The following is a 19,923-nucleotide window of genomic DNA, read 5'->3' as shown; positions in this document are numbered from 1 at the left end:
TATATATATATATACATACACACACACAAAGTATATATAAACCATCACTGTACATCTTGCAATGGTGGCAAAGCCATTTGAAAGGGTTCAGGACAGCAGAAACCCTTATTTATCATAGTGAAATACAGTAGTCCCTGGTTTATTGCGGGGGTCCGCTCGCAGTAAGTGAAAGTCCACGAAGTAGCAACGTTATATTTATTTTAGTATTTATGTATATGAGGGCTTTATATACCCTTCCCACATGTTTGCAATGTTCTAAACTCTTAAACCTACTTAAAACCATATTTAAAGTACTGTATATGTAGCAAATAAATTTTACTCACCATGCTCTCCAGAACAGAAGCGGCTTTCTTTCTGGTCCAACCCAATTCATTTCTGCAGACCTAACCTGCCCATAGTAATTGTGTTATCTCTTAAACCAAGTAATTTTAACAACATACTTATGTAGCTAATAAATTTTACTTTCTCACGGGGTCACTGCTGAGTCTGGAGGTCTGGTTCTGGTTCAGTTCATTGCAGCTCCTGAGCGCTGAAGCTTATTTGTGTGTGTGTTTGTGTGTGTGGGGGGGAGGGGGGGCGTGTTAGACATTCTGTTGGCTGGCATGGGACCATAGATGGTCTATTTGAGTCCAGGTATGGATGAAACAAAGCCCTAATGGGCTATGGAAACAGCTCCGGAGCCTTCGGTGCGTCCGCGCTTAGAAGTGCTCGTGGGCCGGGTACCAGCTCTCAAGATTCACTGATGGGTCTGGAGATCTGGTTATGATCCAGTTCTGATCTGGTTCCGTGAGTTCAGTGCGGCTTCTCTGCACCTGCTGGGCGCCAATCAAATCAAAACTTTACTTCTGTTTTTTTGTTTGTTTGTTTTTTTAGCAGAAGGGAACTGAGCTTCTGAGCAGGGCCCTGTTGCCTTCTGGGAAATGTGGTCATTATGAGCAGGAATGCAATGGAGGATCACTAAGAGAAAACTACAAAATGGAGGCACCTGTCCAAAGTATTTTATTTTTTCATTAACTTTTTACTGTACAGTACTGAATCCGGTACTGTCTAATCACGTGGTTAATATTAGAGTTGACAACCATGTGTCCTGTACAATTATTTTTGTACAATAGGACTGTATGTCCACAAACCACGATAGAGCGAGTCTGCAGAAGTCAAACTGCAAAGCAGCGAGGGACTACTGCAATTCAAATGGGAAATTTAGAAAAACGAGTTGATCCACATATATGAAAGTCTAAATGTGCTGATATTAAAGACGACGTGTTTGATGATTTTTGTGGCATCAAATATTTTCAGTTCATGATCATATGCACTTATTTTCTCATAGTAAAACGTGCAGCCCCCATCTTCAGCCTCTCTTCCCCCCTCAGCACCAATTAAAGCTGTTTTTCTGCAGCAGATCTCGAGCTGATGAAGACAGACACTAAGAGCTCTTGAAGTCGAGCCACACAGGGCCTATATGGCAGATGATGTGTGTGAGAGTATGTGCAAAGAGAGAAAGCAGTCAGGAAGAAAACAAACAAGCATAAAAATGGCAGCCTGTCTCCAGCGAGAAGCACCTGTTTTCCACCCAATTTGAGACGTAGCATTTCCAAATTTTCAAACTTTTCTTCAAAAATGCTGTCAGGCTCACTGGAGACCAGGGAGGACATAAAATCTTGTTCATTTTTTTCTTCTTTTTTTTTAGCATGCTGTTTTCAAAAGCCATCGCAACAACATAAGTATTTCCCTGAGAGAGAGAGAAAAAAAAAATTAAAAGAACTGTTGGGAGCTGCTTGATCTCCCAGCTTTGACCAGCTCTCCCAGCAGAATGGAAACAAGCTTTGCTGCAGCCTTTTGCTACAAAGGCTGAGATGGCGGAGAGTCGAGGCGCAGAGGACGCTGCCTAATGGCTACAAGTCTGGCTTTCCCCACAGGATTACATGTTTGAGGAAGATAAAGCTTGATCTGTGTTTTTCAAGAGAAAACGGCTTCTTTTTGTGATGCAGATGAGAGCTGACAGGAAGCCTCCTTGAACCAGCGAGGTCTAAGGCTATGTGTTGAAGTTTGGAGGATGAAAATAACGCAACAGAGAGGGCCAGGGTGTTTAACTCTGGAGTTTGTCTTCCCTGTTTGTTGGTGAAGCATATTGCTCGCTTTTATGTCTAATGCTCCTATTTGCAAATGTGTGCAAACAATAAAAAAAAAAGGCTTTCAGAGTCATTTTGATCTTCTTTCTATCGCCATACTTTGCTTTTATTAGTGCGCCTTTGTGTATACTCAAGCAATTAGCTTCACTTTTCATTTTATTTTACCCAGACTGAGACTAATGAAGCCACATTTCCTGGGGTTAATTATACCAACATTATGTGATAATGTAGGGAACAGTAAATGGCACCTCGCTCTTTAGTTCGCTGCTTTCATCATCACCTCCCGCTGTGGGAGACTTTAGTCTCTTCAAGCTCTCCTTCCATTCTTTTCTACGTCTCATTTTAGGCACTTCCAGGCACATCCTCTTCTTTTCTTAGCAATGAGGCTGGATTGCACAGTACAGCAGCATTAAGAGCCTAAGAGACTAGGCTGGTCCAGGCAAATTAAAGGGTATAGACCGTTATTAAAGCCAATTGTTGTCGCCTGCTACCAACAGTTAAATTACAATGCCTGTTGAAGAAAGAGGCGAGCAGCTTTCACTGACTCTTCCTCTTGCACCGAGGCATCGAGTGCATCTTTAGAGCTGTGTCATTTTTCAGGACCTGGACTGGAATCATAATGTACCATGGAGATGAGACTTGTATGAGGGTCTGGACCTCAAAGGGGCTCACTCGTGATTGGCGTACGGGTTTTGCTCAAAAGAACATTCTGTTTTTGGAGACGTTAAAGGCAGGATATTTTGCTCCATAATTCACCGCAGACACTCCGCTTCTGAACACTCAACTTTCCTTTCATGTGAAGTTTACCAGGGAGACGTCTTTGGTCGGCTTTTAACTCTTTCATTTGGCGCTTTTCTCAGTCAAATGAGTATTTCAGCAGGAGCGGTTTACCTGTCAATCACAGCCATCGTTTCATGTTCTTTACGGGCAGAGATTAGTTTGCTACTTTTAGGATATGCAGAAAGTGTGTGTGTGTGTGTGTACTCGCAAATGAGCCTTCACTATAAGATTACTGCTAGAGCTGTCTTCCTGCAGTCTACATCAACATCCCAGCTGACAGAACCTGCTGAGTTCCTGCGTTTTTGACATTTATTCTGACTGCACTTACTTTCTTGTTACCAAATAAATGAAATCAACTCGAACTTGTCACATTAATGTCATTGAAAGTCAGACTCATTTCTGCTCGGCTCCAGTTTTTTTAGTGGCAGTTTTGGTATGTAGCTCACGTCTTGTCTCTCTGGGCATTTTCCATTAACGACATAACACTGTTGTGTAATTATTGCTCATCTGCATTTGAAAGTGGATACAATTAAAAGATGGTGATTTAATCAGTGGAAACACTGAAGTTAAGCTCATTCCATGCATTTTGTTCACTTAAAGAATTAATATTCCAAATAACATTTAAGAGCACGAATCTTCCTATCAGTTCATGTACATTAACGTCATCTTGTTGAAATAGCAAGGTCACTTTACATATTTAATCTGAAGAGTGCAAACAGTGAAATAGCTCCTGGACTACAATGAGACGCTGTAGTGTAGTATAGCGAAGTAGTCTCTGCAGAAAATTTAACTACTTTGCTCAGTCAAGGACGTGGAGGCGTACTTGTCTCATTCATAACAAACGCTTAATTTCCCTTTTTTCCTCAACATGTACCTATCCAAATCACTTTGCTGTTACAGTTTTCTTCCTCATCATCCAAAGAAGCACATTCACTACCCAAGTGTAAAGCTAACAGAGCAGCATACAGCTGCTAATAATTTATACACACTAAAAGTTCACTTTGATGCTGTCACTGGTTCATCAGGAGGTTCAGGATCCCACCGCTGGAAGACAAAGGACAGTAATGTTTGTGTATAGATACATAGGTAGATAGATCTGTAGATGGATGGATGGATGGATAAAGGATAGATGGATAGATTAATGGATGGATGGATGATGGATAGAGGTTGGATGGATGATGGATGGATGGATGATGATGACTAGATGATGGATGGATAGATGATCATGGCTAGATGATGGATGGATGATGGATGGATGGATGGATAGAGGATAGATGGATGATGATGGATGATAGATGATGATGAATAGATGGTGATGGATAGATGATGATGGATAGATGATGGATGGATGATGGATAGATAAAGGATGGATGGATGGATGATAGATGATGATGAATAGATGGTGATGGATAGAAGATGGATGGATAGATGATGATGGATGGATGGATGGATGGATGGATAAAGTAGGAGGATTATCATTAGTGAGCACTTATACACACATGGTATTGGTATTTTACTTTTGACTCAAGTGCGCCCCCTACACTATTACAACAGTTATATCTGCGGTCGCAGCTGATGTCAAAGGTTCGGCGAAAGCGCACTCCGGTGAACGGGCGTGGGACGGGAGCGTTTGCGATGGCGACTGGGCGGAGTCGCTGGAGTCCCGCGGTCGCCGTATGGCCAGAGCGGCGCTTTGCTGCGAGGACCTTCAACGCTGCTTGCAGCTTTAAGTAGCGTTTGCTAATTATACAAAAATGCCTATCAAATAATATAAAAAAGCAGAATACACACATTTTAAAAAGACAAATATGCATTTGCACAAGATAGTAGGACGTACTACATTCATGATTAATCTCTATATATGTATACATACATATTGTGTGTATAAATTTAGACATACAAGTATACATATTATGTGTATATAATTATACAAACAAGTATACATATTGTGTGTATATATTTATACATACAAGTATACATATTATGTGCGTTCTTTGGTCTGTTGAGTTTTTAAAATAGCTCATGAACCGTTGGACAGATTGTAATAAAACGTTCATATACAACTTGTTCATTTTTTGGATTCAACCTAGTTCAAGATGGCTACCACTACTAATCAAAATTAGCAAACACAAAAATGGCCAGCTGTACAAATATTGAGGTAAAATTTGATGTGTTAGTAGCTGTGACTTGGTGCACATCCTTGTTTAAACCATGGTGTCCAATCCCTGCCCTCGAGGGGCCACTATCCTGCTGTTTTAGAGGTCCGCTGGCTCCAACACGCCTCATTCAATGGTAACCTCACCTCTTCATGTACCCATTGATTCATTGTTAGGTGTGTCAAAGCAGAGAAGTGTCTGAAACATGCAGGATAGTGGCACTTGAGGATCAGGAGTGAACATTTCTGGTTTAAAACATTGGCCGTTAGAATCATCCATCCATTATCTTTACCCGCTTATTCCATTTTGGGTCACGGGGGTCGCTGGTGCCCATGTTCAGCAATCACTGTGCGAGGGGCGGGGTACACCCTGGACGGGTCGCAAGTCCATCACAGGGACACATAGAGACAAACGAGACAAACAACCATTCACTCTCTCATTCACACCTAGGGACAATTTAGAGTTACCAATCAGCCTAACATGCATGTTTTTGGTCTGTGGGAGGAAACCAGAGCACCCGGAGAATCAACCGTTAGAATCAACGCTCTGTTATCAAAGTTTGACATGACTCACTGGATGGCTTTTAATGAACTTATTACATGTACATCATCAAGACATTAGTTTTTGGAGTGAACCCATTTCAAGATGGCAGCTGCAGCTAATCAAAACAGTGAACACAAAAATGGCTGTAACTCAGTCAGTTTTACATATTTTGAGCTAAAGTTTGATGTGGTAGTAGCTGAGTGTCATCTTCAACACACATTCTGAGCACTAACAGATCTCACAAGATCAAGCAATATCTCCTGAGATCACGATGATTAATTGCAAGGTTTGATCAAAATATCTGTACCTCTATTCATCAAGGAACTCACAGAAAACACTGGATATAAAAGTGTTGGGCGTTCCTTTAAGGAATGAAAGGCCTTTCATTTAGTCGTGGTTTCTTTTTAATAGTATGCAAACATAACTGTGAAGCTCCTTAGATGAGCAAGTGACTTGAGAGGTCACGTGACCTGTGGTGCAAGGTTGACCGTGGTGAACTTGGGTCAGATTACATGATTACAGTTTGATGGATTGTCCTGTTTTCGTAAAATCTACAATTGATCCTCTGACCTTCCCTCCAGCAAAGACACCAGGATTAAATATGTTCTTTATTTTATGACTAAAGCTGGAATAGTACACTTATGTCACAGTTTGGCATGACTTTGATTCTACAGGACAAACAAAGAATTGCCAAATTATATTTTCTCACCTAATTAAAAAAAAGACTTTAACCCTATTAGAATAAGAGACAAATAAAAACCAGCCTTGTTAATGAGGAGTCTCTGAGGTAATGTCTTGTACAGTAGAGTTTGTCAACTCGTAACTTACAAAATAAAAAACAAAAGTTATATTTTATTGTATTATTAGTGATTCTAATTTAAACTGTAAACATCATCCCACAGAATATGTTTTGAATAAAAAATCTTAACTCCATATCTGAACAATATCTCTCAGATAGCTTTTGTATTTGGAGTCTTTTTTTTTTCTTGGAATCACCCACCGGGGCTTAGTATAAAAACTGAGGCCTGTTGGTAAAGTTTGACCCAAGGGCAGCAGGAGGGCTTAGAATACAGAACAGAATAGGAACGTTTGTTTTAATTAGTGTATGCAAAATAAAAGGCAAATACTTGAATTACATTCCTTAATGTTAATTAATCAAACAAGTGTTCCTTGAACGAACATATCTCATCCCCTGTCTTGCATGTCAAAGTCCATTTATAGCATCGTTTTAAAGCAGTTTGATCTATGCATTCGACTTTGAATGCAAAAGTCAGAAGCATTCTGATAACGGCTTTTCAAAAACTGCAGAATTAGAATTAGGCTGATGAATTAGATGGTTCAGACATCAGTTTTATCCCAGAAATCCAACCAACTTCCCAACCATGTAGAGATCACATTTTTACTTTTGCACCAACATGAGGAACATTGGAGAATTATTCCCCAAATTAAGAGCATCCTGGTCCAAACCTTCCATGTTTAGGTTTGGTTTATTGTCTTGCAGATCAACACAAGGTCAGCAATGCAATGAAATGCTCAAGACAAGAAGAACGTCTCGATTCACCAAAACAACAAGAAATACCAAAGCATGCAACAAAAATACAAAAACAAGGTATCAAAAGTGAAAAAGGACTACAGCTTCAGCAGCATGGCACTATTAGCAACATGGTCCCATTAGCACCATGGTACTGTTAGCAGTGTGGTTCTGTTAGCGGCGTGGTCCCGTTAGCAGCATGGTGATAATAACGATTGCGGCAACGAACACTGCCCTCCAGGACTGGGTCCAGCAGAAACAGAACATCCAAGGTTTCCTCACAGAACCAAACTGTTCCCTAGAGTTCGGACCATGCAGGCAGATGGAGGTTCATGGAAACGGCAGCCATGACAGGCCGGAGCCTGAGCCCGAAGCTGGAAGCGGGCCGAGAACTGAACCACGATGGCAGGATGGCAAGGCAGCGACACAGAAAACCCCAAAATTGAGTTGAGGTCATACCTGTGGCGTGGGTGTGCAGTTTAGGAAAAAAAAAGTTAAAACAAAAACAACAGGACCAAAAACAAAGCGAGTCGAAGTGGAGCTCCAGTCCGTGCTAGCATAGCCTACTGTGGCGCACGTGACGTCACTTGTTTTTGTCTTATTGAGTGGTCTGCCGATATTATTTTACCTGGATCTGCAAACAATTCCCTGAAAATAGCCACAGATCCAAAAGGTGCAGACAGAGTAAACGTATGCCGGAATTAATCCAATCTTAAAGATTTTAATGGTTTTTATGATGTCTTTGCTTCCAAAATGCTTGTAGTTGAGATTATTATTTTTAGGTCACAAGTGAGAAGAGTTACCGGTAGTTACACCAGAGTTCCTGCAGTTTTCAAGCTCCTACTGGAACTAAACACCAAGGTGCATACAACATGTGTTGTGTTTTATTGACTTTTTATCTTGATATGTATTTCATGGCTATATGTATATATATATATATATATATATATATATATTTTTTTTTTACCATTTATTTTAATGTAATTGGTATTTGCAAATTGCTTTTTGTTTGAATTATTCTCTAAAAAAGCCTTGCTCATAATCTTGCTTGCACTTTGGGCTGCAGTTGTGCTTTAAAAGTGCTTCACAATAAAGTTGAGACAAGTTCAGGTCCAGTGTTGGTTTCCATCACTCACTGGTTTATTTCATGGCAGCAGTTTGGATTGATCTCGCTGCTCTACCCTCCTTATTTTTCTTACTTTTAAGTCGTGACGAAAAGGCGGCACATTTCGAGCTCAACCTCTCAAAACAGTGTGTGTACAAACTGTTTTTCTTCACTGCACTTCTGCAGCTCATCGCTCTTGTTCTCACCCACTCCTTAGATTAGCTGTGCAGAGGGCTGCTGGAAGAATGAGGCCAGTGAGAATCAAACATTAATCAGCTGCTGTTTTATAAGACAGAGGAAGCGCCTGCACTCCCTGCCCCCCCCCCCCCCCCCGCTTCATGCCCCTAGCCTGCCCTACCACCAAATGGTAATGTGACTGCCATTACTCATTTATGAGCAGCTCAGTTTGCTGCCCAAAGCCTGGCGTCCAGGCATTGTGGGTACTCTGCAGGTGGACGCCTGCTGAAGCATTGAGCAGTGGCGAGGCTTGGTCTTTTTTAAAATAACTGTGTTAAAAGGACGAGCTTTGGATGGATGGTCACATTTAACTGCTTGATAGAGTTAGACATTTGGGAACAAGGTGTCTTACAGCAGACATACTATGGAGTGTAAGAACACAATTCTATGAACAACTTTCTCATCAGAATTGAAAGAATCCCTCACTTGTACAAAGAACAAATAATAGGTGTCCAACTTTTATTCAGTAAATAGGATATATGGAGAGATGTATTCTTATTGTGACTGTAGCAGACAAACAAAAATCTTGGTAAATTGCCTCTGTGGTGAGACAAATCGCCTCGATATGTGCAGACAGGCACTTTTGAACAGTTAGTTGTTCTTGGTATCCAGGACACAGAGCACAGCGGGACTTATTCTTATTCCTAGCATAAAGACATCAATAACAGATCAGGCATGCACAAAGTGACACACATTGTTTTCTGACAAAGCCTGAAGTTGCTCTGCGTGCCAGGTCGTGAGGCAGAAAACAACGACGCATGTGTAGGCTCTTCATGTGAATCAGGGTCGGACATACAGTCGTTATATTTGAATAAAATTTCAGATATTGTGAAAAATACATACAGTTTGGTATCTTTATGTTTTCTGTACACTACGCTTGAATACCACCTATCAATCAACTGTATGCTTTTTATGATTGTCCACCGTTGTCATCATTCTTTGTTAAATTCAGGTCTCTCTTGTAAATGAGTCCCTGAGGCTCAATGGGATTAACCTGTAAATAAAGTTTGAATGAATAGTTGTGGCTTGTCTTGTGTCTTCTGCTTAGCATATTTGCACACAATAATATATATTTTTGTATTTAGTCTATAAAGATATAAATACACTGCCTGGCCAAAAATAGTCACCAACTGGATTTAACTAAGCAAATATGTACGAGTCTCCTATTGGAGAATTACTGCATGGGCGATTATCTTTCAGCTAGCAACAAGTTATTTAACCCCAACTGGTGCAATGAGTTGCTTCTCATTTCTTAAACAACCAAGTTGAAAGACACATCACGTGGTCGTGGGAAAGATGTCAGTCTGTTTGAGAAGGGTCAAATCATTGACATCAAGCTACTGTACAAGTACTGTACAGTGGGGGCAGTGCTAAGATTTGGGGTTGCTGCAGTTGGTCAGGTCTAGGTTCAGCAACAGTATGTGCTCAAATAATGTCAGCTGACTACCTGAATATACTGAATGACCAGGTTATTCTGGGCAGCACGGTGGTGCAACTGGTAGAGCTGCTGCCTCTCAGCGAGCAGGTCCTTGGTTCAAACCCCGGTCCAGAGGCCTTTCTGGGTGGAGTTTGCATGTTCTTTCTGTGCATGCGTGGGTTTTCTCCGGGTACTCCGGTTTCCTCCCACAGACCAAAAACATGCATGTTAGACTGATTGGTAACTCTAAATTGTCCCTAGGTGTTAGTGAGAGAGTAAATGTTTGTTTGTCTCGTTTGTCTCTATGTGTCCCTGTGATGGACTTGCGATCCGTCCAGGGTGTACCCCGCCCCTCGCACAGTGATTGCTGTACATGGGCACCGGCAACCCCCGTGACCCAAAATGGAATAAGCGGGTAAAGATAATGGATGGGTGGATGGATGGACCAGGTTATTCCATCAATGGATTTTTTTTTTCTTCCCTGATGGCACATGCACAAGATGACAATCCCACGATTCATTGGGCTCGAATTGTGAAAGAGTGGTTCTGGGAGCATGAGACATCATTTTCACACATGGATTGGCCACAACAGAGTCCAGACCTTAATTTCATTGAGAATCTTTGGGATGTATTGGTGAAGGCTTTGCGCAGTGGTCAGAATCTGCCATCATCAATGCAAGTTCTTGGTGAAAAATTAATGCAACACTGGATGGAAATAGATCTTGTGACATTATCGAATTATATATGTGACATTATCGGCTTCTCGAAACAATGCCACAGTGAATGCATGCCGTAATCAAAGCTAAAGGTGGTCCAATAATATATTAGTGTGTGACCTTTTTTTGGTGCTGACTTTGTTTTGGCCAGGCATTGTGTATACTAGTTTGTGTATTATTCATCCTGCAGCAATATTTTATACAAAAGTATGTCACAGTCTTTATAAAAAAAGGTTTATTGAGGTAAGCTACAATGCAGAAGATAAGTAGACAGTGTACAATGAAGGCTTACAGCTTTTATTTGTGTATGCATATACAATAATTAGTTAACCTTTATCACAGCAGACATTTTAGCTTGTTTTTTTTATATATAGAAAAAACAGAAGCCAAATTATAACACTAAAAATAGCTGTTTGCTCTACAGAGCCTGGCAGTTTACAACAGAGAATATTGGTGTTTAAGCCTCAGAAGATCTTTTAACTTTATAACAATAAGTCTTAAAGAAGAAGAACGTGTCAACAGTGACATGTTTTTTTGGTCAAGCCAGCTGGTCAGTTGTACTCCATCAAGTGGTCAATTCTTCAGCCTACTTGCAGAAGAACATGCTTTTTGTATTAAATGTAAACTTGTGCAGAATGTGTGTGTTTTTGCTCTTTACATCTCAACTAAGACAGTTTTGTCAAACGAGTTGAGAGGCAGGACCCCACAGCAACGTCCACTCGTGATGGACGCAACTTTTCTGGGTTCCCAGTCCCCTGTCAACTGTTTTGAAGGTGTCCCTCAAATATGAAAGTGGAGCACCACTTAATGAGCTCATTTAAAAAACAAAAGTAAAGATTAAAGTAAAATAAAAGCTTAACTATTTTTTTTAAATTATTTTATGATATGATTAATGAGGGTTGAAAAATGCATTACTATTGGATTTCAATAGAGTCAGTTTTCCTCTAAGAAGGACAGTAATGTTACTGTGAGTGTATGGGAGCAATAGAAACAATTCTGATAAAATAAAATGCACATTTTGAAGGACCTTTAGGGCACATTTACACCAGGCCTGTTGTCCCAAACTCTAGCCCGTTTGCCTAGGAAGTCCGGTTCGTTTGGGGAGGTGTGAACGCGCCATCGAACTCTGTCACGGAACAAAAAGGCGAACTCTGGCCCGGTTTAAAACCTAGGTCTCGGTCCGGTAGAAGAGAACTCCAGCGCGGTTCGAGTACAGTGTGAATGCAAGCAGACCGGGCCCCGCTCCACAAGCAAGAAGTGGAGTACAGCGCAGGACAAACACGCATTTCTCTTACCTCATATTGAGCTGTCAGCTGCCTTGTGTGAAAAACATCCTCCATGGTCTTCTGCCTCATCTTCTGCTCATGCTGAGTCCATTGTTGAAAAATGACAAAATATAACTCCTAAAACTGCTAAAATTTGACGCCACTCCATTCTTGTTTTTATTTCCAGAAGAAGTATCTTCTTCAAAGGTTTTTGTGTAGTTTCTTTCAGTAGTTGTTGGTGCAGCGCCCCCACAGGCGAGTGGGGGAACAGGTTGGTTCAACAGGTTGGCTCGACTGCACAGTGCAGTGTGAATGCAAACACACCAGCTCACATGTAAACAAAACGTCATGAATATTGGTCCCCAACCGAACCGAGTCCACCAGACTATCTGGTGTGAAAATAACCTTAAGCTTTGTTAGGAGGGGTTGTGTTCACTGCCAACAAAATATATATAATAATAAATGCATGGCTAATCTTTCTTCATGAAACCTTTTGGTTAATACATGAAAAGTCACCTCCATCGCAGTGAAACAGTCTTAGTGTTGTCACCTCACAGGCAAGTTTGTGAGCTTAATCTTGTACTTACTGCCACGGATAACTATAATAATTGATCAAACTTGGTTCATCAGCTAACTATTAATACAATTTACCACACCATATTTTGCTTTTATGAGTTCAAACCTGCTGTGAAAAAGGGCTAAACCTGCAGGTTCTGTTGTTGAGTGTGCAGCAGGTTGTCATTTAGCTCTGTGTTGCTGTGAACCTCTGTTGTAGACGCTCCAACAAGGTGTCATGGTGTGAAGTGGCTGATGATGCAAGATGTCACAAACTGTCACAGTGCTGCCTCCCAAATGGTCCTGCTCTTTATTCTATCTTTACCCATGGCACTGTGGCTTCAGTGAAACTGAGTGGACACAGAAAGCCTTTGTTTCCATCATGCCTGCACCAAACAGCCAACTACATGTCATCACATTTTCACTGTTACATTATGCTCAGCCTGGTAGAAATGCTGTCTTTCACCATAACGTGGAGCTCTCATGTATACTCTGAATTCCCAGTTTCAGTGCAACACAACAAATTAGCACCTACGATGCACACGAGGAAGAAGCTCACAAACTTCTTTAATGTTTATTTTAAGAAACATCACCTACGGATGATGTCTTCGCCTTCATCCCTGTTTTGCCTGTTGAAGCTTCTGCATTTGTGGCCTTGGGGGAGTTTCTCAGCAGGGAGCAGGAGCAGGAAGTGTGTAGCCTGTGGCTAAAAGGTACATACTTCTGAGAGTAACCCAGCGCACACACACACACACACACACACACTCTTCTTCCCTATGGGAGTGCTAATCTCCCAAGAGATGAAAGGAGACTCCCACTGCTCTCTGATCCCTGCGTCCTGCTGTGGAGGTTCATTTGGAGCCTGGCGGCGAGAGCCAGGTTCCGTTTATGCTCCCACACACAGCGTCCTTGACCGACGCGCAGACGTGGCTCAGACCAAGCTGCATGCTGATCCAGAGAGTCCCCCTGTTAGAAATCAATGTTTGCTTGACGCCCCTTTCATTTAAGTTCTCTTTGTGGTACCACCGTGGACAGAGGAAGAGAGAGACAGGAGAGGCAGTGCATATGCATGATGGAGACCTCTTCAGACCTTTCTGAATCATCTTGTGTCCTCGTGGGAAAAAAAAGGCATTAATGCTAGATTAACTGTCTCCTCTTCATTATAGGAAACGGAGTCCTCTGCTCACCCTCGATGCTTTGAAGTGCTTTAGAAGTTCACCCAGAGTTCTTTGACCATGTCTGCTTTTATTGGATATGTGCAGTTTAACACTTCTGTGCCCGTTACAATGTACAGAGTGTTTATCAGAAATTATTACAGCAGGAACAACAAAGAATATTTAAATGACAATGATGCTTAAATAATTATTCTTTCTTCTGAACTAAAAGAGGGTCAATGGGGATATTTTCCTGCTAGCATGCAGATAAATTCAGAATTGACCACCCAGGTGCATCCTTGACCGCACTGTGAGCCACGGCTGCTGACGGATCGCTGACTGTCTTTGTCGTAGTTTTCAATGTCATGAATTTTTAAGACGCTTAACTCCAAGGGCCCTTATTCAGCACAACAGCACTTAATAAGAGCATTGCCTACCTGTCCTCCACATTTAATCACAAATACAGTCCAGATGGTTATCTTCACTTCTGATTATACCCTTAATTCTCTGCTTGACTGCCAGCCCAAATGGGAATTTTTGTGCTGGAAAAAAATAAAAAATAAAACAAACAGCCTGAAAAGACTGTTCATTGTTTCTCTACACATCTTTCTATGCTCTTAATCTCACCTTTTAACAAAAACAAATGTATATTGGTTTATTTTGCACAAGATTTTTAAATATTGGGAGAGTGGATAAACTTTGCTGTACTTCTTTTCTAAACAGTTTATTTTACAAACAACTTGTGCATATTTTAATTTCACTTTGTATTTACTAGTCTGGCTAATAATTCAGTATGAGATTTCTTATCACTTGTGATTAAGCATGATATACTGTTAGTAGGAAAATTAAGAGCAAAAACTCCACAGTTTTACTGCTTCAAACAAAAACACATTATTATTGTTGGTTTTTTTTTTTTACAAAATGCAGCCACTATTACAATTGCTTGATTAAAATTAATGCATTATGTATATAAACTAAAGACCTTAATTATATTTAAGTGTCTTTATTTCGATTGGTCGTCTGTTGAGCATAAAGAAATTGAGGTGAATTTGTTGAGTCACTTTGTTTACAATCAGTGTCAACTATTTCATGTACTAATGTCACCGGTTTTAAATCTGTCAGCTACTGACGTTTCTTTTTAAAGATTCAGATTGGAATCTTAGTTTAATCACAAGTTTAGAGATTACATTTGTAGAAGCTAGAACACAGATATAGGCAACAGGCCATTTTTAAAACATGCGTGACTACTACAACTGGTGGCCCGTACAGACTGTGAGTTTACTTAAATATTCATGAATTGGGGTAAAACCTGAATAAGGTACCCACATTTGAATAAGTGACTTATAACAGTACTTCTGTGTAAACCCAAAGCTAAAATAAGTGTGAAAACTCATTGACTTGAATACAAATATTTACCTGTAAAATATCTAAAGCTTGCAACTGTTTAAAACAGATAAATTGCTACACAGTGAAAACATGACAGGTGTGTTAGAAAAAGATTTTGACCCAAAAGGAATGGCGGACTGCTTGGAGAATGCGTTCGCGCTACTGGCAGCGTCCTTACATCCATATATGATTCAGACAGAGCGCATGAACCCAAAAGAGTTAGCGGACAATCTGAAGGAGGTTGCAGAAAGTGTGACCTCTACAGAAATCACAAAGTCAAGTTATGAAAAGCTGGCTAAAATTGCAATTTTGCTGAAAGAGTCATTCTATAAGGCTGTTGAGAAAACTGATAACCTCAGACAAAGGTTAGACAGTGAAATAGTGTTGGCTCAAAAAACGGAAGAATACGTCCGTCAATTTAGAAGCGAACACGAGGTCCTCATGACGAAACATTATGAACAGATGTTTCAGTTACAGCAAGATACAAGTGCAGAAATTGCTTTGCTGAACAGCAAACTACAAGTACTTGAAGCATCACTATCGGAAGCAGAGGATAGAGAACAAGCGTACCGAGCCTCGCGTTCAGATAACGATGTGCTAAAAGCACAGTTACAGATCGCATTGAAGGAGCTGGACGATTGCAAGGCAGACAAGATGGGAATACTCCGACAATGGCTGATTTTAAAAAGTAAATATCAGACATCACAGGAGGACCTGAAAGCTTGTGAGGAGAATTTAGCTACAGCTACAAACCAGATTTCTGATATGGGGCGGGCTGGTCTGAGACTCAAAGACGAACAGTATCATGGTCCGAGACAGCCACAAACTCTCCAGACAGATGCTGTTGCACCTCTTCCTCCTGACAACACGCCGTTACCCCCACCCCCACCATGGGCGGTAGGGACAGAACTGCACCAATATGTACCTCTTCCTCCTGACACCATGCCCCTACCCCCACCACCATCACGGATGGTAGGGACAGACCTGCACCGATATGTACCTCTTCCTCCTTATCAGCCACCCCCACCCCCACCATGGGCGGTAGGGGCAGGCCTCGACCAATCTGCACCAATCACGCATGTGAGACCGTTGATACAGTCTCCTTCAATGGATGATTTGCAGAAAGTCTCAAAATATGTACAACGTTTCGTTCCCGGCCCTATGGGGTCGGCAGGAACAAAAGCGTACCTCAGAGATCTGGATTTCAGATTGAGAGCTTATCCTAATGCTACGGCAGAAGATAAAATCAGTCTGATACGACTCACTTCGGACAGAGAGGTGTTCACCTTCATCGAGCGTCTACCTGATGCAACGAGAAAGGATTACAAACTTCTGTGTGAAGCTCTGATCAAAGAGTATGATTCCTGCACAGGACCTGCTGGTTTCCCAGCCGCTGACAAGGTCACGCAGGGCAAAAATGAACATCCAAAAGTTTATTACAAAAGAATCTTCCAAGCTTATTTCGGTAACAGAAATGAGACCGGAATGGAAGAAGATGATGGTTTTAAGTTTGTTTTCAGCAAAAATCTCCACTCTGATTTTAAAAAATCAGTACAAATGATGGCAAATTTCAGAGAAAAATCCATCAGTGAGATTAAACAGTGTGCTGTGAATGTGTTTGAAGCATGTTCTCATGATAAGACGCCCATTGAAGTGTTTCCAAGTGTAAAGGTTAAACCCCACTCCCTAGAATTAGAAGGAAAGCGTGCTTCGCCACCTCCTCCTAAGAAAGAGAGAAAACAGTCTGTTCAAAATAACAAACCACGTAATGAAGGTGCACGTTGGGACAAAAATGCTCCTCTTTCAGAGGATGAACGTGATTATCGTAAATGGGGTGAGCGTAGGACGCAACGATATGGGAAACCATATCATCAGGGGCAGTACGTAAAGGAACCCCCGAAAGACGTACCTGACCGTCCCCCACCTCGGACGAAACGAACCGAGGCGAAAAAATCACCAAAGTTCCAGAAACAAGGCCCTACACCTCTGAACTCGGAAGAGACAGAGAAAATACGCAGGTTGTTAGAAACTTTGAAACACACTGACACGGGAACCCAGCCAGGAGCACTATGCAGTGATGTAATTCCCATTACATCTGAGGGCGCGAATGACAACATAACAGATGTCGGTGAAACACACCAAGACATAACTGTTGTTGCCTCAAACAACCCCTCATCAGAAGAAGGGGGGGTAAACACACACACAAACGATGACGAGTCATCGCAGTTTGAACACTCAGAAACAGCTTCTGCTGTGCTGACGGTTCAGACAAATCAAGATTACACAGATAAGGCTGAACGCGTGAAGAAGCGTCAGAGAAAACCCAAGAGGTTTCTGTGTAACTTTATCAGAAGGGGGGTCGCCAAAAAGGCGTACCTGTCAGTAACACTCGAAGGTGTCCTCACACACGAAGCACTCTTGGACGGTGGGGCAGACATAACAATTATGTCAGCTAAACTGTTCGAGGAGCTGAGGACGGCCGCTGCCAGTGTTAACAGGATAATACCTCTCTCTGAATGTGCTATAGAAATGCAGGGTCTCTCAGAAATGAAAACAACCCTGACAGCTATAGCAATGGTTCACATGCAGATTGGCAATATGACACTGTACCACCCGGTACACGTGACCCATGTTGACTCATTCCCATTTTTGGTTGGCCAGGATTTTATAAATCGCTTTAACGCGATTATAGATTATGGTGATCAAACAATGTGGACAACAGTGAGCAAACCACTGCCAATAGAAACGCCTCCGGAGTGTGACACAGACTGCCCAACAGCAGGTACCGCGGAAGGCACAAAGGACTCCTCAGCCGAGGACACGAGCCCGGTGAGTACTCCTCTGACACCATGTGAAACCAAAGAAACCCAAGTGGTCCAAACTCTGACTCAACAAGACAGCCTCCTCTGTGAGCTGGAACAGTCAGAGTCCACCAAACACTACCTACCACTGGTAGTTAAGGGTGTAGAGATCCAAGGGTCCCACACCAACGATGCTGTACTGTCTCTGTGGACAGATAAATCAGCAATTAACCGAGCTTTCTACGAAACCTTGGTTCACAAACACGTTGGTCTAGAACTAATTAAAAAAGCTTTCCACTTTCCATTAGTTCCCAATAGTTCACAGGTAATGACCGCAGAAGGAGTCATTAACCTAAAACTGAACTGGAATCAACGAGAACTGGTTCACCCATTTCTCGTTATCCAAAACTTACCACATGCATCCTACATAGGCTCTGACATTTTGGTAAGGTTGGGTGTCCACGTGGACACCATCAACAAGGTGCTGTGGTCCCTCAAACCAGCCACAAAGGATACTCCTGTGCTAGACACAGCGAGCCTTAAGGCTGGGCAGACCATTCCAGAGGCCTGCCAGGTTGCTAGCAACCAAGACACCACAGTACCACCTCAGGTGATTAACCTAATGGTGCGAATCCACATAATAGCTGGACAAGCTATTAGCCATAAACAGGCATATTTTCAACCCTCTCCTGCATTTTTCAACTTGGGACTGTCCATGGAAGCCACGAACCAGGTGAGTCTTGACTCCAGGACCACATCTATTGCTGTGTGTAACACTGGCATGGATGAGGTGCTGATCCCAAAAAACACTATGCTAGGATGGTTGATTTCAACTGACTTTCATGATTTTGAACTAGGCATTCCATTTCTGGGAGGACTCCCAGACAATCTGGTACCGAGTCAAGAAGCTGGGCCAGTATGGTTCACAAAACCAACACAGGCCATAGCTCTTTTCTCGACCGATGATGTCGACCAAGGACCTCAAACCTATGGTGTCTTACCCATAGACAGGCCCGACGACTCAGAAAGGGATTCATTGGAGCTCCCCAAGGAGCAAGAACCCTTATCAGTCTCATCACAGATTGATCAGGTGGTCGCACAAGCCGACTCTCTGACATCTGATGAAGAAAGAGACAAACTACGCCAAGTTCTTCTAAAATATGAAAAGTCATTTTCAACTGATTCAACAGATTGTGGGTTGACCTCACTCCACGCAGTGAGAATCCCAACCCCACCCAACGCACCGCCAACATTTGTCAGACAATACAAGATCCCTCTGGCGGCACACCAGCCTGTCCAGGAGATCATTGATGACCTTTTGGTCAAAGGTATAATCAGACAATGTAACAGCACCTACTCTGCGCCTCTATGGCCAGTTTTAAAACTAAATGGTAAGTGGAGACTTACCATAGACTACAGGAAGCTAAATAAACAAGTACCTTTATCCAGGTGGCCAATGACTCAGCTCCATCAGGAACTGCCAAAGGTCACCGATGGTAAGTACTTCTCGACCCTCGACGTCGCCTCTGGTTTTTGGACCATCCCTGTGCGCGCCGAGGACCAACACAAACTAGCTTTCACTTTTGGCAGCCGACAATACACCTTTACCAGGTGTCCCTTTGGCTATGCTAACTCACCTGCAGAGTTCAACATCTTCTTGAACAAAGCATGTCCAGACGCCCACGAGCGTGGGACACTGATCTACGTGGACGACATCCTTTTGAGGCAGCCAACACTGGACTCCCATTTGGCTGAGATCGACCACGTCCTAAATCAGCTAACAACTGCTGGTGCTAAAATCTCACTGTCAAAGTGCCAGTGGTGCAGAACCAAAGTGGACTACGTTGGCCTCTTAGTAGGTCCAGACGGAGTACAACCACAATTGACTCGCACCCAAGGCCTAGACAACCTCAAAGTCCCAACCAATCTCAAAGAACTACAAAGTTTCTTGGGAGTGTGTAACTACCCTCGCCAGTTCATAGAGCATTATGCGGATCTCGCAAAACCACTAACTGAACTCTTAAAGAAAGACGTTCCTTTTGTCTGGACTGATACACAACAGCAGGCAATGAACGCTCTCAAAGACAGGCTCAAGCTAGCCCCATGTCTAGTCTACCCAGACTACAACAAAGAGTTCTACTTGGAAGT

General features: G+C 42.2%; 1 protein-coding gene and 1 long non-coding RNA gene across 2 annotated transcripts in view; one reads left to right on the top strand and one right to left on the bottom strand.

Moving 5' to 3' along the window:
* cdh4 (cadherin 4, type 1, R-cadherin (retinal)) overlaps positions 1-19,923 on the top strand; it is a 446,399-nt gene that overhangs the window by 205,931 nt on the left and 220,545 nt on the right. The gene's annotated exons all lie outside the window — the stretch shown is intronic.
* LOC119411722 overlaps positions 13,128-19,923 on the bottom strand; it is a 19,540-nt gene continuing 12,744 nt past the window's right edge. Inside the window, exon 3 of the long non-coding RNA XR_005186900.1 lies at positions 13,128-13,198. This is a non-coding gene — a long non-coding RNA (uncharacterized LOC119411722). The remainder of the gene's footprint in view (positions 13,199-19,923) is intronic.

Source organism: Nematolebias whitei, chromosome 7 (assembly GCF_014905685.2).
Source record: "Nematolebias whitei isolate Nwh7 chromosome 7, NemWhi1, whole genome shotgun sequence".
NCBI classification, from domain to species: domain Eukaryota; kingdom Metazoa; phylum Chordata; class Actinopteri; order Cyprinodontiformes; family Rivulidae; genus Nematolebias; species Nematolebias whitei.
This window is presented reverse-complemented; position numbering and strand designations above follow the sequence as displayed.